This window comes from Leiobunum rupestre, chromosome 1 (genome assembly GCF_980474605.1).
Source record: "Leiobunum rupestre chromosome 1, qqLeiRupe1.1.hap1, whole genome shotgun sequence".
In the NCBI taxonomy this organism is placed as follows: domain Eukaryota; kingdom Metazoa; phylum Arthropoda; class Arachnida; order Opiliones; family Sclerosomatidae; genus Leiobunum; species Leiobunum rupestre.
The window spans coordinates 65,351,302-65,367,203 of record NC_143384.1 but is presented as its reverse complement, the minus strand read 5'-3'; the positions used below and the strand labels follow the sequence as shown (position 1 = coordinate 65,367,203).

Below are 15,902 nucleotides of genomic sequence, written 5' to 3'. Positions count from 1 at the left end.
TTTGAAAACAAAACTTTTTTTTAAAAAATTCCATTATCGCCGACGATAAATAATGTTGGTGACAGTGACCAATTGTCATCTCTATCAATGCCAGACGAACGTCGGTAAATAGTTTAATTTTTGGATTTCGAATTACATAACTTCCGTTTTTTTTCAAGGTAACGAATATATCCTTAATCAGATCGGCCGAACGTTTCTTAAGTTCAAATTAAAGGAACGGCTTTCAAGCTGCGGCTCTACCCCGGACCGTTAAATGATTTGTTTAAGGTTCTCCAGACTAAGCAAATTGAGCGTTTCTCAAAGCGGAAAAGACGTTACATTGCCGTTAGTTATAAAACTGACAACGAATAAAAAATCGCTACATTTACCCGCCCGAACTGGGGCTCGAACCCAGGACCGTTAGGTTAAAAGCCTAACGCTCTACCGACTGAGCTATCCGGGCTCTGCCGTATTCTATCTTCATGAAAAATGTGGTAATGGACGGGACATTTATTCTCTCCAGTTAATATAACATTTTAACCATATTTCGTTAGGGACGTTCTAACGATTGAAAGGTCGCAACTCGAGAAGCGTCGTTGACTGGGAGGAGTGGCGTCCTCTTGTAATCCAGCGTCTTGGAAGTCGGAATTCGAGGATGGTGTGAGGGTGGAGACTCTGATGATCATCACGCTGTGGAGATTTAACGTCCGCTCGAAGTTTACCGTCAATATGGTGCGCTCGGGGGAGCTCGAAGTGAACCAGGTTTCTTAACGAGGTACGTAGCGGCTTAGGGCAGAAATGCAGCAAGCAAAAGTACCCGCGGAAAACCGTCGTAGGGTTGCGTTTAAGAGCAGGGTTTGATTATCAGACCACCCAAGAAAGTCAAACTCGATTCTTTTGGCTTTTGTTTAAACTAACATGAAAAAGAGTTGCTATGAAAAAGAAAAAAACGGGAATATTTTTTGAAAAACAAACTTTTTTTAAAAAATTCCATTATCGCCGACGATAAATAATGTTGGTGACAGTGACCAATTGTCATCTCTATCAATGCCAGACGAACGTCGGTAAATAGTTTAATTTTTGGATTTCGAATTACATAACTTCCGTTTTTTTTCAAGGTCACGAATATATCCTTAATCAGATCGGCCGAACGTTTCTTAAGTTCAAATTAAAGGAACGGCTTTCAAGCTGCGGCTCTACCCCGGACCGTTAAATGATTTGTTTAAGGTTATCCAGACTAAGCAAATTGAGCGTTTCTCAAAGCGGAAAAGACGTTACATTGCCGTTAGTTATAAAACTGACAACGAATAAAAAATCGCTACATTTACCCGCCCGAACTGGGGCTCGAACCCAGGACCGTTAGGTTAAAAGCCTAACGCTCTACCGACTGAGCTATCCGGGCTCTGCCGTATTCTATCTTCATGAAAAATGTGGTAATGGACGAGACATTTATTCTCTCCAGTTAATATAACATTTTAACCATATTTCGTTAGGGACGTTCTAACGATTGAAAGGTCGCAACTCGAGAAGCGTCGTTGACTGGGAGGAGTGGCGTCCTCTTGTAATCCAGCGTCTTGGAAGTCGGAATTCGAGGATGGTGTGAGGGTGGAGACTCTGATGATCATCACGCTGTGGAGATTTAACGTCCGCTCGAAGTTTACCGTCAATATGGTGCGCTCGGGGGAGCTCGAAGTGAACCAGGTTTCTTAACGAGGTACGTAGCGGCTTAGGGCAGAAATGCAGCAAGCAAAAGTACCCGCGGAAAACCGTCGTAGGGTTGCGTTTAAGAGCAGGGTTTGATTATCAGACCACCCAAGAAAGTCAAACTCGATTATTTTGGCTTTTGTTTAAACTAACATGAAAAAGAGTTGCTATGAAAAAGAAAAAAACGGGAATATTTTTTGAAAACAAAACTTTTTTTAAAAAATTCCATTATCGCCGACGATAAATAATGTTGGTGACAGTGACCAATTGTCATCTCTATCAATGCCAGACGAACGTCGGTAAATAGTTTAATTTTTGGATTTCGAATTACATAACTTCCGTTTTTTTTCAAGGTCACGAATATATCCTTAATCAGATCGGCCGAACGTTTCTTAAGTTCAAATTAAAGGAACGGCTTTCAAGCTGCGGCTCTACCCCGGACCGTTAAATGATTTGTTTAAGGTTCTCCAGACTAAGCAAATTGAGCGTTTCTCAAAGCGGAAAAGACGTTACATTGCCGTTAGTTATAAAACTGACAACGAATAAAAAGTCGCTACATTTACCCGCCCGAACTGGGGCTCGAACCCAGGACCGTTAGGTTAAAAGCCTAACGCTCTACCGACTGAGCTATCCGGGCTCTGCCGTATTCTATCTTCATGAAAAATGTGGTAATGGACGAGACATTTATTCTCTCCAGTTAATATAACATTTTAACCATATTTCGTTAGGGACGTTCTAACGATTGAAAGGTCGCAACTCGAGAAGCGTCGTTGACTGGGAGGAGTGGCGTCCTCTTGTAATCCAGCGTCTTGGAAGTCGGAATTCGAGGATGGTGTGAGGGTGGAGACTCTGATGATCATCACGCTGTGGAGATTTAACGTCCGCTCAAAGTTTACCGTCAATATGGTGCGCTCGGGGGAGCTCGAAGTGAACCAGGTTTCTTAACGAGGTACGTAGCGGCTTAGGGCAGAAATGAAGCAAGCAAAAGTACCCGCGGAAAACCGTCGTAGGGTTGCGTTTAAGAGCAGGGTTTGATTATCAGACCACCCAAGAAAGTCAAACTCGATTCTTTTGGCTTTTGTTTAAACTAACATGAAAAAGAGTTGCTATGAAAAAGAAAAAAACGGGAATATTTTTTGAAAACAAAACTTTTTTTAAAAAATTCCATTATCGCCGACGATAAATAATGTTGGTGACAGTGACCAATTGTCATCTCTATCAATGCCAGACGAACGTCGGTAAATAGTTTAATTTTTGGATTTCGAATTACATAACTTCCGTTTTTTTTCAAGGTCACGAATATATCCTTAATCAGATCGGCCGAACGTTTCTTAAGTTCAAATTAAAGGAACGGCTTTCAAGCTGCGGCTCTACCCCGGACCGTTAAATGATTTGTTTAAGGTTCTCCAGACTAAGCAAATTGAGCGTTTCTCAAAGCGGAAAAGACGTTACATTGCCGTTAGTTATAAAACTGACAACGAATAAAAAGTCGCTACATTTACCCGCCCGAACTGGGGCTCGAACCCAGGACCGTTAGGTTAAAAGCCTAACGCTCTACCGACTGAGCTATCCGGGCTCTGCCGTATTCTATCTTCATGAAAAATGTGGTAATGGACGAGACATTTATTCTCTCCAGTTAATATAACATTTTAACCATATTTCGTTAGGGACGTTCTAACGATTGAAAGGTCGCAACTCGAGAAGCGTCGTTGACTGGGACGAGTGGCGTCCTCTTGTAATCCAGCGTCTTGGAAGTCGGAATTCGAGGATGGTGTGAGGGTGGAGACTCTGATGATCATCACGCTGTGGAGATTTAACGTCCGCTCAAAGTTTACCGTCAATATGGTGCGCTCGGGGGAGCTCGAAGTGAACCAGGTTTCTTAACGAGGTACGTAGCGGCTTAGGGCAGAAATGAAGCAAGCAAAAGTACCCGCGGAAAACCGTCGTAGGGTTGCGTTTAAGAGCAGGGTTTGATTATCAGACCACCCAAGAAAGTCAAACTCGATTCTTTTGGCTTTTGTTTAAACTAACATGAAAAAGAGTTGCTATGAAAAAGAAAAAAACGGGAATATTTTTTGAAAACAAAACTTTTTTTAAAAAATTCCATTATGGCCGACGATAAATAATGTTGGTGACAGTGACCAATTGTCATCTCTATCAATGCCAGACGAACGTCGGTAAATAGTTTAATTTTTGGATTTCGAATTACATAACTTCCGTTTTTTTTCAAGGTCACGAATATATCCTTAATCAGATCGGCCGAACGTTTCTTAAGTTCAAATTAAAGGAACGGCTTTCAAGCTGCGGCTCTACCCCGGACCGTTAAATGATTTGTTTAAGGTTCTCCAGACTAAGCAAATTGAGCGTTTCTCAAAGCGGAAAAGACGTTACATTGCCGTTAGTTATAAAACTGACAACGAATAAAAAGTCGCTACATTTACCCGCCCGAACTGGGGCTCGAACCCAGGACCGTTAGGTTAAAAGCCTAACGCTCTACCGACTGAGCTATCCGGGCTCTGCCGTATTCTATCTTCATGAAAAATGTGGTAATGGACGAGACATTTATTCTCTCCAGTTAATATAACATTTTAACCATATTTCGTTAGGGACGTTCTAACGATTGAAAGGTCGCAACTCGAGAAGCGTCGTTGACTGGGAGGAGTGGCGTCCTCTTGTAATCCAGCGTCTTGGAAGTCGGAATTCGAGGATGGTGTGAGGGTGGGGACTCTGATGATCATCACGCTGTGGAGATTTAACGTCCGCTCGAAGTTTACCGTCAATATGGTGCGCTCGGGGGAGCTCGAAGTGAACCAGGTTTCTTAACGAGGTACGTAGCGGCTTAGGGCAGAAATGCAGCAAGCAAAAGTACCCGCGGAAAACCGTCGTAGGGTTGCGTTTAAGAGCAGGGTTTGATTATCAGACCACCCAAGAAAGTCAAACTCGATTCTTTTGGCTTTTGTTTAAACTAACATGAAAAAGAGTTGCTATGAAAAAGAAAAAAACGGGAATATTTTTTGAAAACAAAACTTTTTTTTAAAAATTAAATTATCGCCGACGATAAATAATGTTGGTGACAGTGACCAATTGTCATCTCTATCAATGCCAGACGAACGTCGGTAAATAGTTTAATTTTTGGATTTCGAATTACATAACTTCCGTTTTTTTTCAAGGTCACGAATATATCCTTAATCAGATCGGCCGAACGTTTCTTAAGTTCAAATTAAAGGAACGGCTTTCAAGCTGCGGCTCTACCCCGGACCGTTAAATGATTTGTTTAAGGTTCTCCAGACTAAGCAAATTGAGCGTTTCTCAAAGCGGAAAAGACGTTACATTGCCGTTAGTTATAAAACTGACAACGAATAAAAAGTCGCTACATTTACCCGCCCGAACTGGGGCTCGAACCCAGGACCGTTAGGTTAAAAGCCTAACGCTCTACCGACTGAGCTATCCGGGCTCTGCCGTATTCTATCTTCATGAAAAATGTGGTAATGGACGAGACATTTATTCTCTCCAGTTAATATAACATTTTAACCATATTTCGTTAGGGACGTTCTAACGATTGAAAGGTCGCAACTCGAGAAGCGTCGTTGACTGGAAGGAGTGGCGTCCTCTTGTAATCCAGCGTCTTGGAAGTCGGAATTCGAGGATGGTGTGAGGGTGGAGACTCTGATGATCATCACGCTGTGGAGATTTAACGTCCGCTCGAAGTTTACCGTCAATATGGTGCGCTCGGGGGAGCTCGAAGTGAAGCAGGTTTCTTAACGAGGTACGTAGCGGCTTAGGGCAGAAATGCAGCAAGCAAAAGTACCCGCGGAAAACCATCGTAGGGTTGCGTTTAAGAGCAGGGTTTGATTATCAGACCACCCAAGAAAGTCAAACTCGATTCTTTTGGCTTTTGTTTAAACTAACATGAAAAAGAGTTGCTATGAAAAAGAAAAAAACGGGAATATTTTTTGAAAACAAAACTTTTTTTTAAAAAATTCCATTATCGCCGACGATAAATAATGTTGGTGACAGTGACCAATTGTCATCTCTATCAATGCCAGACGAACGTCGGTAAATAGTTTAATTTTTGGATTTCGAATTACATAACTTCCGTTTTTTTCAAGGTCACGAATATATCCTTAATCAGATCGGCCGAACGTTTCTTAAGTTCAAATTAAAGGAACGGCTTTCAAGCTGCGGCTCTACCCCGGACCGTTAAATGATTTGTTTAAGGTTATCCAGACTAAGCAAATTGAGCGTTTCTCAAAGCGGAAAAGACGTTACATTGCCGTTAGTTATAAAACTGACAACGAATAAAAAATCGCTACATTTACCCGCCCGAACTGGGGCTCGAACCCAGGACCGTTAGGTTAAAAGCCTAACGCTCTACCGACTGAGCTATCCGGGCTCTGCCGTATTCTATCTTCATGAAAAATGTGGTAATGGACGAGACATTTATTCTCTCCAGTTAATATAACATTTTAACCATATTTCGTTAGGGACGTTCTAACGATTGAAAGGTCGCAACTCGAGAAGCGTCGTTGACTGGGAGGAGTGGCGTCCTCTTGTAATCCAGCGTCTTGGAAGTCGGAATTCGAGGATGGTGTGAGGGTGGAGACTCTGATGATCATCACGCTGTGGAGATTTAACGTCCGCTCAAAGTTTACCGTCAATATGGTGCGCTCGGGGGAGCTCGAAGTGAACCAGGTTTCTTAACGAGGTACGTAGCGGCTTAGGGCAGAAATGAAGCAAGCAAAAGTACCCGCGGAAAACCGTCGTAGGGTTGCGTTTAAGAGCAGGGTTTGATTATCAGACCACCCAAGAAAGTCAAACTCGATTCTTTTGGCTTTTGTTTAAACTAACATGAAAAAGAGTTGCTATGAAAAAGAAAAAAACGGGAATATTTTTTGAAAACAAAACTTTTTTTAAAAAATTCCATTATCGCCGACGATAAATAATGTTGGTGACAGTGACCAATTGTCATCTCTATCAATGCCAGACGAACGTCGGTAAATAGTTTAATTTTTGGATTTCGAATTACATAACTTCCGTTTTTTTTCAAGGTCACGAATATATCCTTAATCAGATCGGCCGAACGTTTCTTAAGTTCAAATTAAAGGAACGGCTTTCAAGCTGCGGCTCTACCCCGGACCGTTAAATGATTTGTTTAAGGTTCTCCAGACTAAGCAAATTGAGCGTTTCTCAAAGCGGAAAAGACGTTACATTGCCGTTAGTTATAAAACTGACAACGAATAAAAAGTCGCTACATTTACCCGCCCGAACTGGGGCTCGAACCCAGGACCGTTAGGTTAAAAGCCTAACGCTCTACCGACTGAGCTATCCGGGCTCTGCCGTATTCTATCTTCATGAAAAATGTGGTAATGGACGAGACATTTATTCTCTCCAGTTAATATAACATTTTAACCATATTTCGTTAGGGACGTTCTAACGATTGAAAGGTCGCAACTCGAGAAGCGTCGTTGACTGGGAGGAGTGGCGTCCTCTTGTAATCCAGCGTCTTGGAAGTCGGAATTCGAGGATGGTGTGAGGGTGGAGACTCTGATGATCATCACGCTGTGGAGATTTAACGTCCGCTCAAAGTTTACCGTCAATATGGTGCGCTCGGGGGAGCTCGAAGTGAACCAGGTTTCTTAACGAGGTACGTAGCGGCTTAGGGCAGAAATGAAGCAAGCAAAAGTACCCGCGGAAAACCGTCGTAGGGTTGCGTTTAAGAGCAGGGTTTGATTATCAGACCACCCAAGAAAGTCAAACTCGATTCTTTTGGCTTTTGTTTAAACTAACATGAAAAAGAGTTGCTATGAAAAAGAAAAAAACGGGAATATTTTTTGAAAACAAAACTTTTTTTAAAAAATTCCATTATGGCCGACGATAAATAATGTTGGTGACAGTGACCAATTGTCATCTCTATCAATGCCAGACGAACGTCGGTAAATAGTTTAATTTTTGGATTTCGAATTACATAACTTCCGTTTTTTTTCAAGGTCACGAATATATCCTTAATCAGATCGGCCGAACGTTTCTTAAGTTCAAATTAAAGGAACGGCTTTCAAGCTGCGGCTCTACCCCGGACCGTTAAATGATTTGTTTAAGGTTCTCCAGACTAAGCAAATTGAGCGTTTCTCAAAGCGGAAAAGACGTTACATTGCCGTTAGTTATAAAACTGACAACGAATAAAAAGTCGCTACATTTACCCGCCCGAACTGGGGCTCGAACCCAGGACCGTTAGGTTAAAAGCCTAACGCTCTACCGACTGAGCTATCCGGGCTCTGCCGTATTCTATCTTCATGAAAAATGTGGTAATGGACGAGACATTTATTCTCTCCAGTTAATATAACATTTTAACCATATTTCGTTAGGGACGTTCTAACGATTGAAAGGTCGCAACTCGAGAAGCGTCGTTGACTGGGAGGAGTGGCGTCCTCTTGTAATCCAGCGTCTTGGAAGTCGGAATTCGAGGATGGTGTGAGGGTGGAGACTCTGATGATCATCACGCTGTGGAGATTTAACGTCCGCTCAAAGTTTACCGTCAATATGGTGCGCTCGGGGGAGCTCGAAGTGAACCAGGTTTCTTAACGAGGTACGTAGCGGCTTAGGGCAGAAATGAAGCAAGCAAAAGTACCCGCGGAAAACCGTCGTAGGGTTGCGTTTAAGAGCAGGGTTTGATTATCAGACCACCCAAGAAAGTCAAACTCGATTCTTTTGGCTTTTGTTTAAACTAACATGAAAAAGAGTTGCTATGAAAAAGAAAAAAACGGGAATATTTTTTGAAAACAAAACTTTTTTTAAAAAATTCCATTATCGCCGACGATAAATAATGTTGGTGACAGTGACCAATTGTCATCTCTATCAATGCCAGACGAACGTCGGTAAATAGTTTAATTTTTGGATTTCGAATTACATAACTTCCGTTTTTTTTCAAGGTCACGAATATATCCTTAATCAGATCGGCCGAACGTTTCTTAAGTTCAAATTAAAGGAACGGCTTTCAAGCTGCGGCTCTACCCCGGACCGTTAAATGATTTGTTTAAGGTTCTCCAGACTAAGCAAATTGAGCGTTTCTCAAAGCGGAAAAGACGTTACATTGCCGTTAGTTATAAAACTGACAACGAATAAAAAGTCGCTACATTTACCCGCCCGAACTGGGGCTCGAACCCAGGACCGTTAGGTTAAAAGCCTAACGCTCTACCGACTGAGCTATCCGGGCTCTGCCGTATTCTATCTTCATGAAAAATGTGGTAATGGACGAGACATTTATTCTCTCCAGTTAATATAACATTTTAACCATATTTCGTTAGGGACGTTCTAACGATTGAAAGGTCGCAACTCGAGAAGCGTCGTTGACTGGGAGGAGTGGCGTCCTCTTGTAATCCAGCGTCTTGGAAGTCGGAATTCGAGGATGGTGTGAGGGTGGAGACTCTGATGATCATCACGCTGTGGAGATTTAACGTCCGCTCAAAGTTTACCGTCAATATGGTGCGCTCGGGGGAGCTCGAAGTGAACCAGGTTTCTTAACGAGGTACGTAGCGGCTTAGGGCAGAAATGAAGCAAGCAAAAGTACCCGCGGAAAACCGTCGTAGGGTTGCGTTTAAGAGCAGGGTTTGATTATCAGACCACCCAAGAAAGTCAAACTCGATTCTTTTGGCTTTTGTTTAAACTAACATGAAAAAGAGTTGCTATGAAAAAGAAAAAAACGGGAATATTTTTTGAAAACAAAACTTTTTTTAAAAAATTCCATTATGGCCGACGATAAATAATGTTGGTGACAGTGACCAATTGTCATCTCTATCAATGCCAGACGAACGTCGGTAAATAGTTTAATTTTTGGATTTCGAATTACATAACTTCCGTTTTTTTTCAAGGTCACGAATATATCCTTAATCAGATCGGCCGAACGTTTCTTAAGTTCAAATTAAAGGAACGGCTTTCAAGCTGCGGCTCTACCCCGGACCGTTAAATGATTTGTTTAAGGTTCTCCAGACTAAGCAAATTGAGCGTTTCTCAAAGCGGAAAAGACGTTACATTGCCGTTAGTTATAAAACTGACAACGAATAAAAAGTCGCTACATTTACCCGCCCGAACTGGGGCTCGAACCCAGGACCGTTAGGTTAAAAGCCTAACGCTCTACCGACTGAGCTATCCGGGCTCTGCCGTATTCTATCTTCATGAAAAATGTGGTAATGGACGAGACATTTATTCTCTCCAGTTAATATAACATTTTAACCATATTTCGTTAGGGACGTTCTAACGATTGAAAGGTCGCAACTCGAGAAGCGTCGTTGACTGGGAGGAGTGGCGTCCTCTTGTAATCCAGCGTCTTGGAAGTCGGAATTCGAGGATGGTGTGAGGGTGGAGACTCTGATGATCATCACGCTGTGGAGATTTAACGTCCGCTCAAAGTTTACCGTCAATATGGTGCGCTCGGGGGAGCTCGAAGTGAACCAGGTTTCTTAACGAGGTACGTAGCGGCTTAGGGCAGAAATGAAGCAAGCAAAAGTACCCGCGGAAAACCGTCGTAGGGTTGCGTTTAAGAGCAGGGTTTGATTATCAGACCACCCAAGAAAGTCAAACTCGATTCTTTTGGCTTTTGTTTAAACTAACATGAAAAAGAGTTGCTATGAAAAAGAAAAAAACGGGAATATTTTTTGAAAACAAAACTTTTTTTAAAAAATTCCATTATCGCCGACGATAAATAATGTTGGTGACAGTGACCAATTGTCATCTCTATCAATGCCAGACGAACGTCGGTAAATAGTTTAATTTTTGGATTTCGAATTACATAACTTCCGTTTTTTTTCAAGGTCACGAATATATCCTTAATCAGATCGGCCGAACGTTTCTTAAGTTCAAATTAAAGGAACGGCTTTCAAGCTGCGGCTCTACCCCGGACCGTTAAATGATTTGTTTAAGGTTCTCCAGACTAAGCAAATTGAGCGTTTCTCAAAGCGGAAAAGACGTTACATTGCCGTTAGTTATAAAACTGACAACGAATAAAAAGTCGCTACATTTACCCGCCCGAACTGGGGCTCGAACCCAGGACCGTTAGGTTAAAAGCCTAACGCTCTACCGACTGAGCTATCCGGGCTCTGCCGTATTCTATCTTCATGAAAAATGTGGTAATGGACGAGACATTTATTCTCTCCAGTTAATATAACATTTTAACCATATTTCGTTAGGGACGTTCTAACGATTGAAAGGTCGCAACTCGAGAAGCGTCGTTGACTGGGAGGAGTGGCGTCCTCTTGTAATCCAGCGTCTTGGAAGTCGGAATTCGAGGATGGTGTGAGGGTGGAGACTCTGATGATCATCACGCTGTGGAGATTTAACGTCCGCTCAAAGTTTACCGTCAATATGGTGCGCTCGGGGGAGCTCGAAGTGAACCAGGTTTCTTAACGAGGTACGTAGCGGCTTAGGGCAGAAATGAAGCAAGCAAAAGTACCCGCGGAAAACCGTCGTAGGGTTGCGTTTAAGAGCAGGGTTTGATTATCAGACCACCCAAGAAAGTCAAACTCGATTCTTTTGGCTTTTGTTTAAACTAACATGAAAAAGAGTTGCTATGAAAAAGAAAAAAACGGGAATATTTTTTGAAAACAAAACTTTTTTTAAAAAATTCCATTATGGCCGACGATAAATAATGTTGGTGACAGTGACCAATTGTCATCTCTATCAATGCCAGACGAACGTCGGTAAATAGTTTAATTTTTGGATTTCGAATTACATAACTTCCGTTTTTTTTCAAGGTCACGAATATATCCTTAATCAGATCGGCCGAACGTTTCTTAAGTTCAAATTAAAGGAACGGCTTTCAAGCTGCGGCTCTACCCCGGACCGTTAAATGATTTGTTTAAGGTTCTCCAGACTAAGCAAATTGAGCGTTTCTCAAAGCGGAAAAGACGTTACATTGCCGTTAGTTATAAAACTGACAACGAATAAAAAGTCGCTACATTTACCCGCCCGAACTGGGGCTCGAACCCAGGACCGTTAGGTTAAAAGCCTAACGCTCTACCGACTGAGCTATCCGGGCTCTGCCGTATTCTATCTTCATGAAAAATGTGGTAATGGACGAGACATTTATTCTCTCCAGTTAATATAACATTTTAACCATATTTCGTTAGGGACGTTCTAACGATTGAAAGGTCGCAACTCGAGAAGCGTCGTTGACTGGGAGGAGTGGCGTCCTCTTGTAATCCAGCGTCTTGGAAGTCGGAATTCGAGGATGGTGTGAGGGTGGAGACTCTGATGATCATCACGCTGTGGAGATTTAACGTCCGCTCAAAGTTTACCGTCAATATGGTGCGCTCGGGGGAGCTCGAAGTGAACCAGGTTTCTTAACGAGGTACGTAGCGGCTTAGGGCAGAAATGAAGCAAGCAAAAGTACCCGCGGAAAACCGTCGTAGGGTTGCGTTTAAGAGCAGGGTTTGATTATCAGACCACCCAAGAAAGTCAAACTCGATTCTTTTGGCTTTTGTTTAAACTAACATGAAAAAGAGTTGCTATGAAAAAGAAAAAAACGGGAATATTTTTTGAAAACAAAACTTTTTTTAAAAAATTCCATTATCGCCGACGATAAATAATGTTGGTGACAGTGACCAATTGTCATCTCTATCAATGCCAGACGAACGTCGGTAAATAGTTTAATTTTTGGATTTCGAATTACATAACTTCCGTTTTTTTTCAAGGTCACGAATATATCCTTAATCAGATCGGCCGAACGTTTCTTAAGTTCAAATTAAAGGAACGGCTTTCAAGCTGCGGCTCTACCCCGGACCGTTAAATGATTTGTTTAAGGTTCTCCAGACTAAGCAAATTGAGCGTTTCTCAAAGCGGAAAAGACGTTACATTGCCGTTAGTTATAAAACTGACAACGAATAAAAAGTCGCTACATTTACCCGCCCGAACTGGGGCTCGAACCCAGGACCGTTAGGTTAAAAGCCTAACGCTCTACCGACTGAGCTATCCGGGCTCTGCCGTATTCTATCTTCATGAAAAATGTGGTAATGGACGAGACATTTATTCTCTCCAGTTAATATAACATTTTAACCATATTTCGTTAGGGACGTTCTAACGATTGAAAGGTCGCAACTCGAGAAGCGTCGTTGACTGGGAGGAGTGGCGTCCTCTTGTAATCCAGCGTCTTGGAAGTCGGAATTCGAGGATGGTGTGAGGGTGGAGACTCTGATGATCATCACGCTGTGGAGATTTAACGTCCGCTCAAAGTTTACCGTCAATATGGTGCGCTCGGGGGAGCTCGAAGTGAACCAGGTTTCTTAACGAGGTACGTAGCGGCTTAGGGCAGAAATGAAGCAAGCAAAAGTACCCGCGGAAAACCGTCGTAGGGTTGCGTTTAAGAGCAGGGTTTGATTATCAGACCACCCAAGAAAGTCAAACTCGATTCTTTTGGCTTTTGTTTAAACTAACATGAAAAAGAGTTGCTATGAAAAAGAAAAAAACGGGAATATTTTTTGAAAACAAAACTTTTTTTAAAAAATTCCATTATGGCCGACGATAAATAATGTTGGTGACAGTGACCAATTGTCATCTCTATCAATGCCAGACGAACGTCGGTAAATAGTTTAATTTTTGGATTTCGAATTACATAACTTCCGTTTTTTTTCAAGGTCACGAATATATCCTTAATCAGATCGGCCGAACGTTTCTTAAGTTCAAATTAAAGGAACGGCTTTCAAGCTGCGGCTCTACCCCGGACCGTTAAATGATTTGTTTAAGGTTCTCCAGACTAAGCAAATTGAGCGTTTCTCAAAGCGGAAAAGACGTTACATTGCCGTTAGTTATAAAACTGACAACGAATAAAAAGTCGCTACATTTACCCGCCCGAACTGGGGCTCGAACCCAGGACCGTTAGGTTAAAAGCCTAACGCTCTACCGACTGAGCTATCCGGGCTCTGCCGTATTCTATCTTCATGAAAAATGTGGTAATGGACGAGACATTTATTCTCTCCAGTTAATATAACATTTTAACCATATTTCGTTAGGGACGTTCTAACGATTGAAAGGTCGCAACTCGAGAAGCGTCGTTGACTGGGAGGAGTGGCGTCCTCTTGTAATCCAGCGTCTTGGAAGTCGGAATTCGAGGATGGTGTGAGGGTGGAGACTCTGATGATCATCACGCTGTGGAGATTTAACGTCCGCTCAAAGTTTACCGTCAATATGGTGCGCTCGGGGGAGCTCGAAGTGAACCAGGTTTCTTAACGAGGTACGTAGCGGCTTAGGGCAGAAATGAAGCAAGCAAAAGTACCCGCGGAAAACCGTCGTAGGGTTGCGTTTAAGAGCAGGGTTTGATTATCAGACCACCCAAGAAAGTCAAACTCGATTCTTTTGGCTTTTGTTTAAACTAACATGAAAAAGAGTTGCTATGAAAAAGAAAAAAACGGGAATATTTTTTGAAAACAAAACTTTTTTTAAAAAATTCCATTATCGCCGACGATAAATAATGTTGGTGACAGTGACCAATTGTCATCTCTATCAATGCCAGACGAACGTCGGTAAATAGTTTAATTTTTGGATTTCGAATTACATAACTTCCGTTTTTTTTCAAGGTCACGAATATATCCTTAATCAGATCGGCCGAACGTTTCTTAAGTTCAAATTAAAGGAACGGCTTTCAAGCTGCGGCTCTACCCCGGACCGTTAAATGATTTGTTTAAGGTTCTCCAGACTAAGCAAATTGAGCGTTTCTCAAAGCGGAAAAGACGTTACATTGCCGTTAGTTATAAAACTGACAACGAATAAAAAGTCGCTACATTTACCCGCCCGAACTGGGGCTCGAACCCAGGACCGTTAGGTTAAAAGCCTAACGCTCTACCGACTGAGCTATCCGGGCTCTGCCGTATTCTATCTTCATGAAAAATGTGGTAATGGACGGGACATTTATTCTCTCCAGTTAATATAACATTTTAACCATATTTCGTTAGGGACGTTCTAACGATTGAAAGGTCGCAACTCGAGAAGCGTCGTTGACTGGGAGGAGTGGCGTCCTCTTGTAATCCAGCGTCTTGGAAGTCGGAATTCGAGGATGGTGTGAGGGTGGAGACTCTGATGATCATCACGCTGTGGAGATTTAACGTCCGCTCGAAGTTTACCGTCAATATGGTGCGATCGGGGGAGCTCGAAGTGAACCAGGTTTCTTAACGAGGTACGTAGCGGCTTAGGGCAGAAATGAAGCAAGCAAAAGTACCCGCGGAAAACCGTCGTAGGGTTGCGTTTAAGAGCAGGGTTTGATTATCAGACCACCCAAGAAAGTCAAACTCGATTCTTTTGGCTTTTGTTTAAACTAACATGAAAAAGAGTTGCTATGAAAAAGAAAAAAACGGGAATATTTTTTGAAAACAAAACTTTTTTTTAAAAATTAAATTATCGCCGACGATAAATAATGTTGGTGACAGTGACCAATTGTCATCTCTATCAATGCCAGACGAACGTCGGTAAATAGTTTAATTTTTGGATTTCGAATTACATAACTTCCGTTTTTTTTCAAGGTCACGAATATATCCTTAATCAGATCGGCCGAACGTTTCTTAAGTTCAAATTAAAGGAACGGCTTTCAAGCTGCGGCTCTACCCCGGACCGTTAAATGATTTGTTTAAGGTTCTCCAGACTAAGCAAATTGAGCGTTTCTCAAAGCGGAAAAGACGTTACATTGCCGTTAGTTATAAAACTGACAACGAATAAAAAGTCGCTACATTTACCCGCCCGAACTGGGGCTCGAACCCAGGACCGTTAGGTTAAAAGCCTAACGCTCTACCGACTGAGCTATCCGGGCTCTGCCGTATTCTATCTTCATGAAAAATGTGGTAATGGACAAGACATTTATTCTCTCCAGTTAATATAACATTTTAACCATATTTCGTTAGGGACGTTCTAACGATTGAAAGGTCGCAACTCGAGAAGCGTCGTTGACTGGGAGGAGTGGCGTCCTCTTGTAATCCAGCGTCTTGGAAGTCGGAATTCGAGGATGGTGTGAGGGTGGAGACTCTGATGATCATCACGCTGTGGAGATTTAACGTCCGCTCAAAGTTTACCGTCAATATGGTGCGCTCGGGGGAGCTCGAAGTGAACCAGGTTTCTTAACGAGGTACGTAGCGGCTTAGGGCAGAAATGAAGCAAGCAAAAGTACCCGCGGAAAACCGTCGTAGGGTTGCGTTTAAGAGCAGGGTTTGATTATCAGACCACCCAAGAAAGTCAAACTCGATTCTTTT

The 15,902-nt window shown here is 42.3% G+C and overlaps 34 non-coding genes across 34 annotated transcripts; 17 read left to right on the top strand and 17 right to left on the bottom strand.

Annotated features, from left to right (window-relative positions):
• Positions 1 to 369: 369 nt before the first annotated feature.
• On the bottom strand, positions 370 to 442 carry TRNAK-UUU (transfer RNA lysine (anticodon UUU)). Its single transcript has one exon. It is a non-coding gene; the product is annotated as a tRNA-Lys (tRNA).
• Positions 443 to 578: 136 nt separating this feature from the next.
• On the top strand, positions 579 to 877 carry LOC149965548 (signal recognition particle RNA). Its single transcript, XR_016473660.1, has one exon.
• A 431-nt stretch (positions 878 to 1,308) lies between these two features.
• Positions 1,309 to 1,381, bottom strand: TRNAK-UUU (transfer RNA lysine (anticodon UUU)). Its single transcript has one exon. It is a non-coding gene; the product is annotated as a tRNA-Lys (tRNA).
• Positions 1,382 to 1,517: 136 nt separating this feature from the next.
• On the top strand, positions 1,518 to 1,816 carry LOC149965546 (signal recognition particle RNA). The gene has a single exon (XR_016474412.1).
• A 431-nt stretch (positions 1,817 to 2,247) lies between these two features.
• Positions 2,248 to 2,320, bottom strand: TRNAK-UUU (transfer RNA lysine (anticodon UUU)). The gene has a single exon. It is a non-coding gene; the product is annotated as a tRNA-Lys (tRNA).
• A 136-nt stretch (positions 2,321 to 2,456) lies between these two features.
• LOC149965544 (signal recognition particle RNA) lies at positions 2,457 to 2,755 on the top strand. The gene has a single exon (XR_016472985.1).
• A 431-nt stretch (positions 2,756 to 3,186) lies between these two features.
• On the bottom strand, positions 3,187 to 3,259 carry TRNAK-UUU (transfer RNA lysine (anticodon UUU)). Its single transcript has one exon. It is a non-coding gene; the product is annotated as a tRNA-Lys (tRNA).
• A 136-nt stretch (positions 3,260 to 3,395) lies between these two features.
• On the top strand, positions 3,396 to 3,694 carry LOC149965542 (signal recognition particle RNA). Its single transcript, XR_016473194.1, has one exon.
• Positions 3,695 to 4,125: 431 nt separating this feature from the next.
• Positions 4,126 to 4,198, bottom strand: TRNAK-UUU (transfer RNA lysine (anticodon UUU)). Its single transcript has one exon. It is a non-coding gene; the product is annotated as a tRNA-Lys (tRNA).
• Positions 4,199 to 4,334: 136 nt separating this feature from the next.
• Positions 4,335 to 4,633, top strand: LOC149965540 (signal recognition particle RNA). Its single transcript, XR_016473613.1, has one exon.
• Positions 4,634 to 5,064: 431 nt separating this feature from the next.
• Positions 5,065 to 5,137, bottom strand: TRNAK-UUU (transfer RNA lysine (anticodon UUU)). The gene has a single exon. It is a non-coding gene; the product is annotated as a tRNA-Lys (tRNA).
• A 136-nt stretch (positions 5,138 to 5,273) lies between these two features.
• Positions 5,274 to 5,572, top strand: LOC149965538 (signal recognition particle RNA). Its single transcript, XR_016473189.1, has one exon.
• Positions 5,573 to 6,003: 431 nt separating this feature from the next.
• TRNAK-UUU (transfer RNA lysine (anticodon UUU)) lies at positions 6,004 to 6,076 on the bottom strand. The gene has a single exon. It is a non-coding gene; the product is annotated as a tRNA-Lys (tRNA).
• Positions 6,077 to 6,212: 136 nt separating this feature from the next.
• LOC149965536 (signal recognition particle RNA) lies at positions 6,213 to 6,511 on the top strand. Its single transcript, XR_016472984.1, has one exon.
• A 431-nt stretch (positions 6,512 to 6,942) lies between these two features.
• TRNAK-UUU (transfer RNA lysine (anticodon UUU)) lies at positions 6,943 to 7,015 on the bottom strand. Its single transcript has one exon. It is a non-coding gene; the product is annotated as a tRNA-Lys (tRNA).
• Positions 7,016 to 7,151: 136 nt separating this feature from the next.
• LOC149965534 (signal recognition particle RNA) lies at positions 7,152 to 7,450 on the top strand. The gene has a single exon (XR_016472983.1).
• A 431-nt stretch (positions 7,451 to 7,881) lies between these two features.
• Positions 7,882 to 7,954, bottom strand: TRNAK-UUU (transfer RNA lysine (anticodon UUU)). Its single transcript has one exon. It is a non-coding gene; the product is annotated as a tRNA-Lys (tRNA).
• Positions 7,955 to 8,090: 136 nt separating this feature from the next.
• LOC149965532 (signal recognition particle RNA) lies at positions 8,091 to 8,389 on the top strand. The gene has a single exon (XR_016472980.1).
• A 431-nt stretch (positions 8,390 to 8,820) lies between these two features.
• Positions 8,821 to 8,893, bottom strand: TRNAK-UUU (transfer RNA lysine (anticodon UUU)). The gene has a single exon. It is a non-coding gene; the product is annotated as a tRNA-Lys (tRNA).
• Positions 8,894 to 9,029: 136 nt separating this feature from the next.
• LOC149965530 (signal recognition particle RNA) lies at positions 9,030 to 9,328 on the top strand. Its single transcript, XR_016472979.1, has one exon.
• A 431-nt stretch (positions 9,329 to 9,759) lies between these two features.
• TRNAK-UUU (transfer RNA lysine (anticodon UUU)) lies at positions 9,760 to 9,832 on the bottom strand. The gene has a single exon. It is a non-coding gene; the product is annotated as a tRNA-Lys (tRNA).
• Positions 9,833 to 9,968: 136 nt separating this feature from the next.
• On the top strand, positions 9,969 to 10,267 carry LOC149965528 (signal recognition particle RNA). The gene has a single exon (XR_016472978.1).
• A 431-nt stretch (positions 10,268 to 10,698) lies between these two features.
• TRNAK-UUU (transfer RNA lysine (anticodon UUU)) lies at positions 10,699 to 10,771 on the bottom strand. Its single transcript has one exon. It is a non-coding gene; the product is annotated as a tRNA-Lys (tRNA).
• A 136-nt stretch (positions 10,772 to 10,907) lies between these two features.
• LOC149965526 (signal recognition particle RNA) lies at positions 10,908 to 11,206 on the top strand. Its single transcript, XR_016472977.1, has one exon.
• A 431-nt stretch (positions 11,207 to 11,637) lies between these two features.
• Positions 11,638 to 11,710, bottom strand: TRNAK-UUU (transfer RNA lysine (anticodon UUU)). Its single transcript has one exon. It is a non-coding gene; the product is annotated as a tRNA-Lys (tRNA).
• Positions 11,711 to 11,846: 136 nt separating this feature from the next.
• Positions 11,847 to 12,145, top strand: LOC149965524 (signal recognition particle RNA). Its single transcript, XR_016472972.1, has one exon.
• A 431-nt stretch (positions 12,146 to 12,576) lies between these two features.
• TRNAK-UUU (transfer RNA lysine (anticodon UUU)) lies at positions 12,577 to 12,649 on the bottom strand. The gene has a single exon. It is a non-coding gene; the product is annotated as a tRNA-Lys (tRNA).
• Positions 12,650 to 12,785: 136 nt separating this feature from the next.
• Positions 12,786 to 13,084, top strand: LOC149965522 (signal recognition particle RNA). Its single transcript, XR_016472971.1, has one exon.
• Positions 13,085 to 13,515: 431 nt separating this feature from the next.
• TRNAK-UUU (transfer RNA lysine (anticodon UUU)) lies at positions 13,516 to 13,588 on the bottom strand. The gene has a single exon. It is a non-coding gene; the product is annotated as a tRNA-Lys (tRNA).
• A 136-nt stretch (positions 13,589 to 13,724) lies between these two features.
• LOC149965520 (signal recognition particle RNA) lies at positions 13,725 to 14,023 on the top strand. The gene has a single exon (XR_016472970.1).
• A 431-nt stretch (positions 14,024 to 14,454) lies between these two features.
• Positions 14,455 to 14,527, bottom strand: TRNAK-UUU (transfer RNA lysine (anticodon UUU)). The gene has a single exon. It is a non-coding gene; the product is annotated as a tRNA-Lys (tRNA).
• A 136-nt stretch (positions 14,528 to 14,663) lies between these two features.
• Positions 14,664 to 14,962, top strand: LOC149965518 (signal recognition particle RNA). The gene has a single exon (XR_016472945.1).
• Positions 14,963 to 15,393: 431 nt separating this feature from the next.
• TRNAK-UUU (transfer RNA lysine (anticodon UUU)) lies at positions 15,394 to 15,466 on the bottom strand. The gene has a single exon. It is a non-coding gene; the product is annotated as a tRNA-Lys (tRNA).
• A 136-nt stretch (positions 15,467 to 15,602) lies between these two features.
• Positions 15,603 to 15,901, top strand: LOC149965516 (signal recognition particle RNA). Its single transcript, XR_016472967.1, has one exon.
• The last annotated feature ends 1 nt before the right edge of the window (position 15,902 follows it).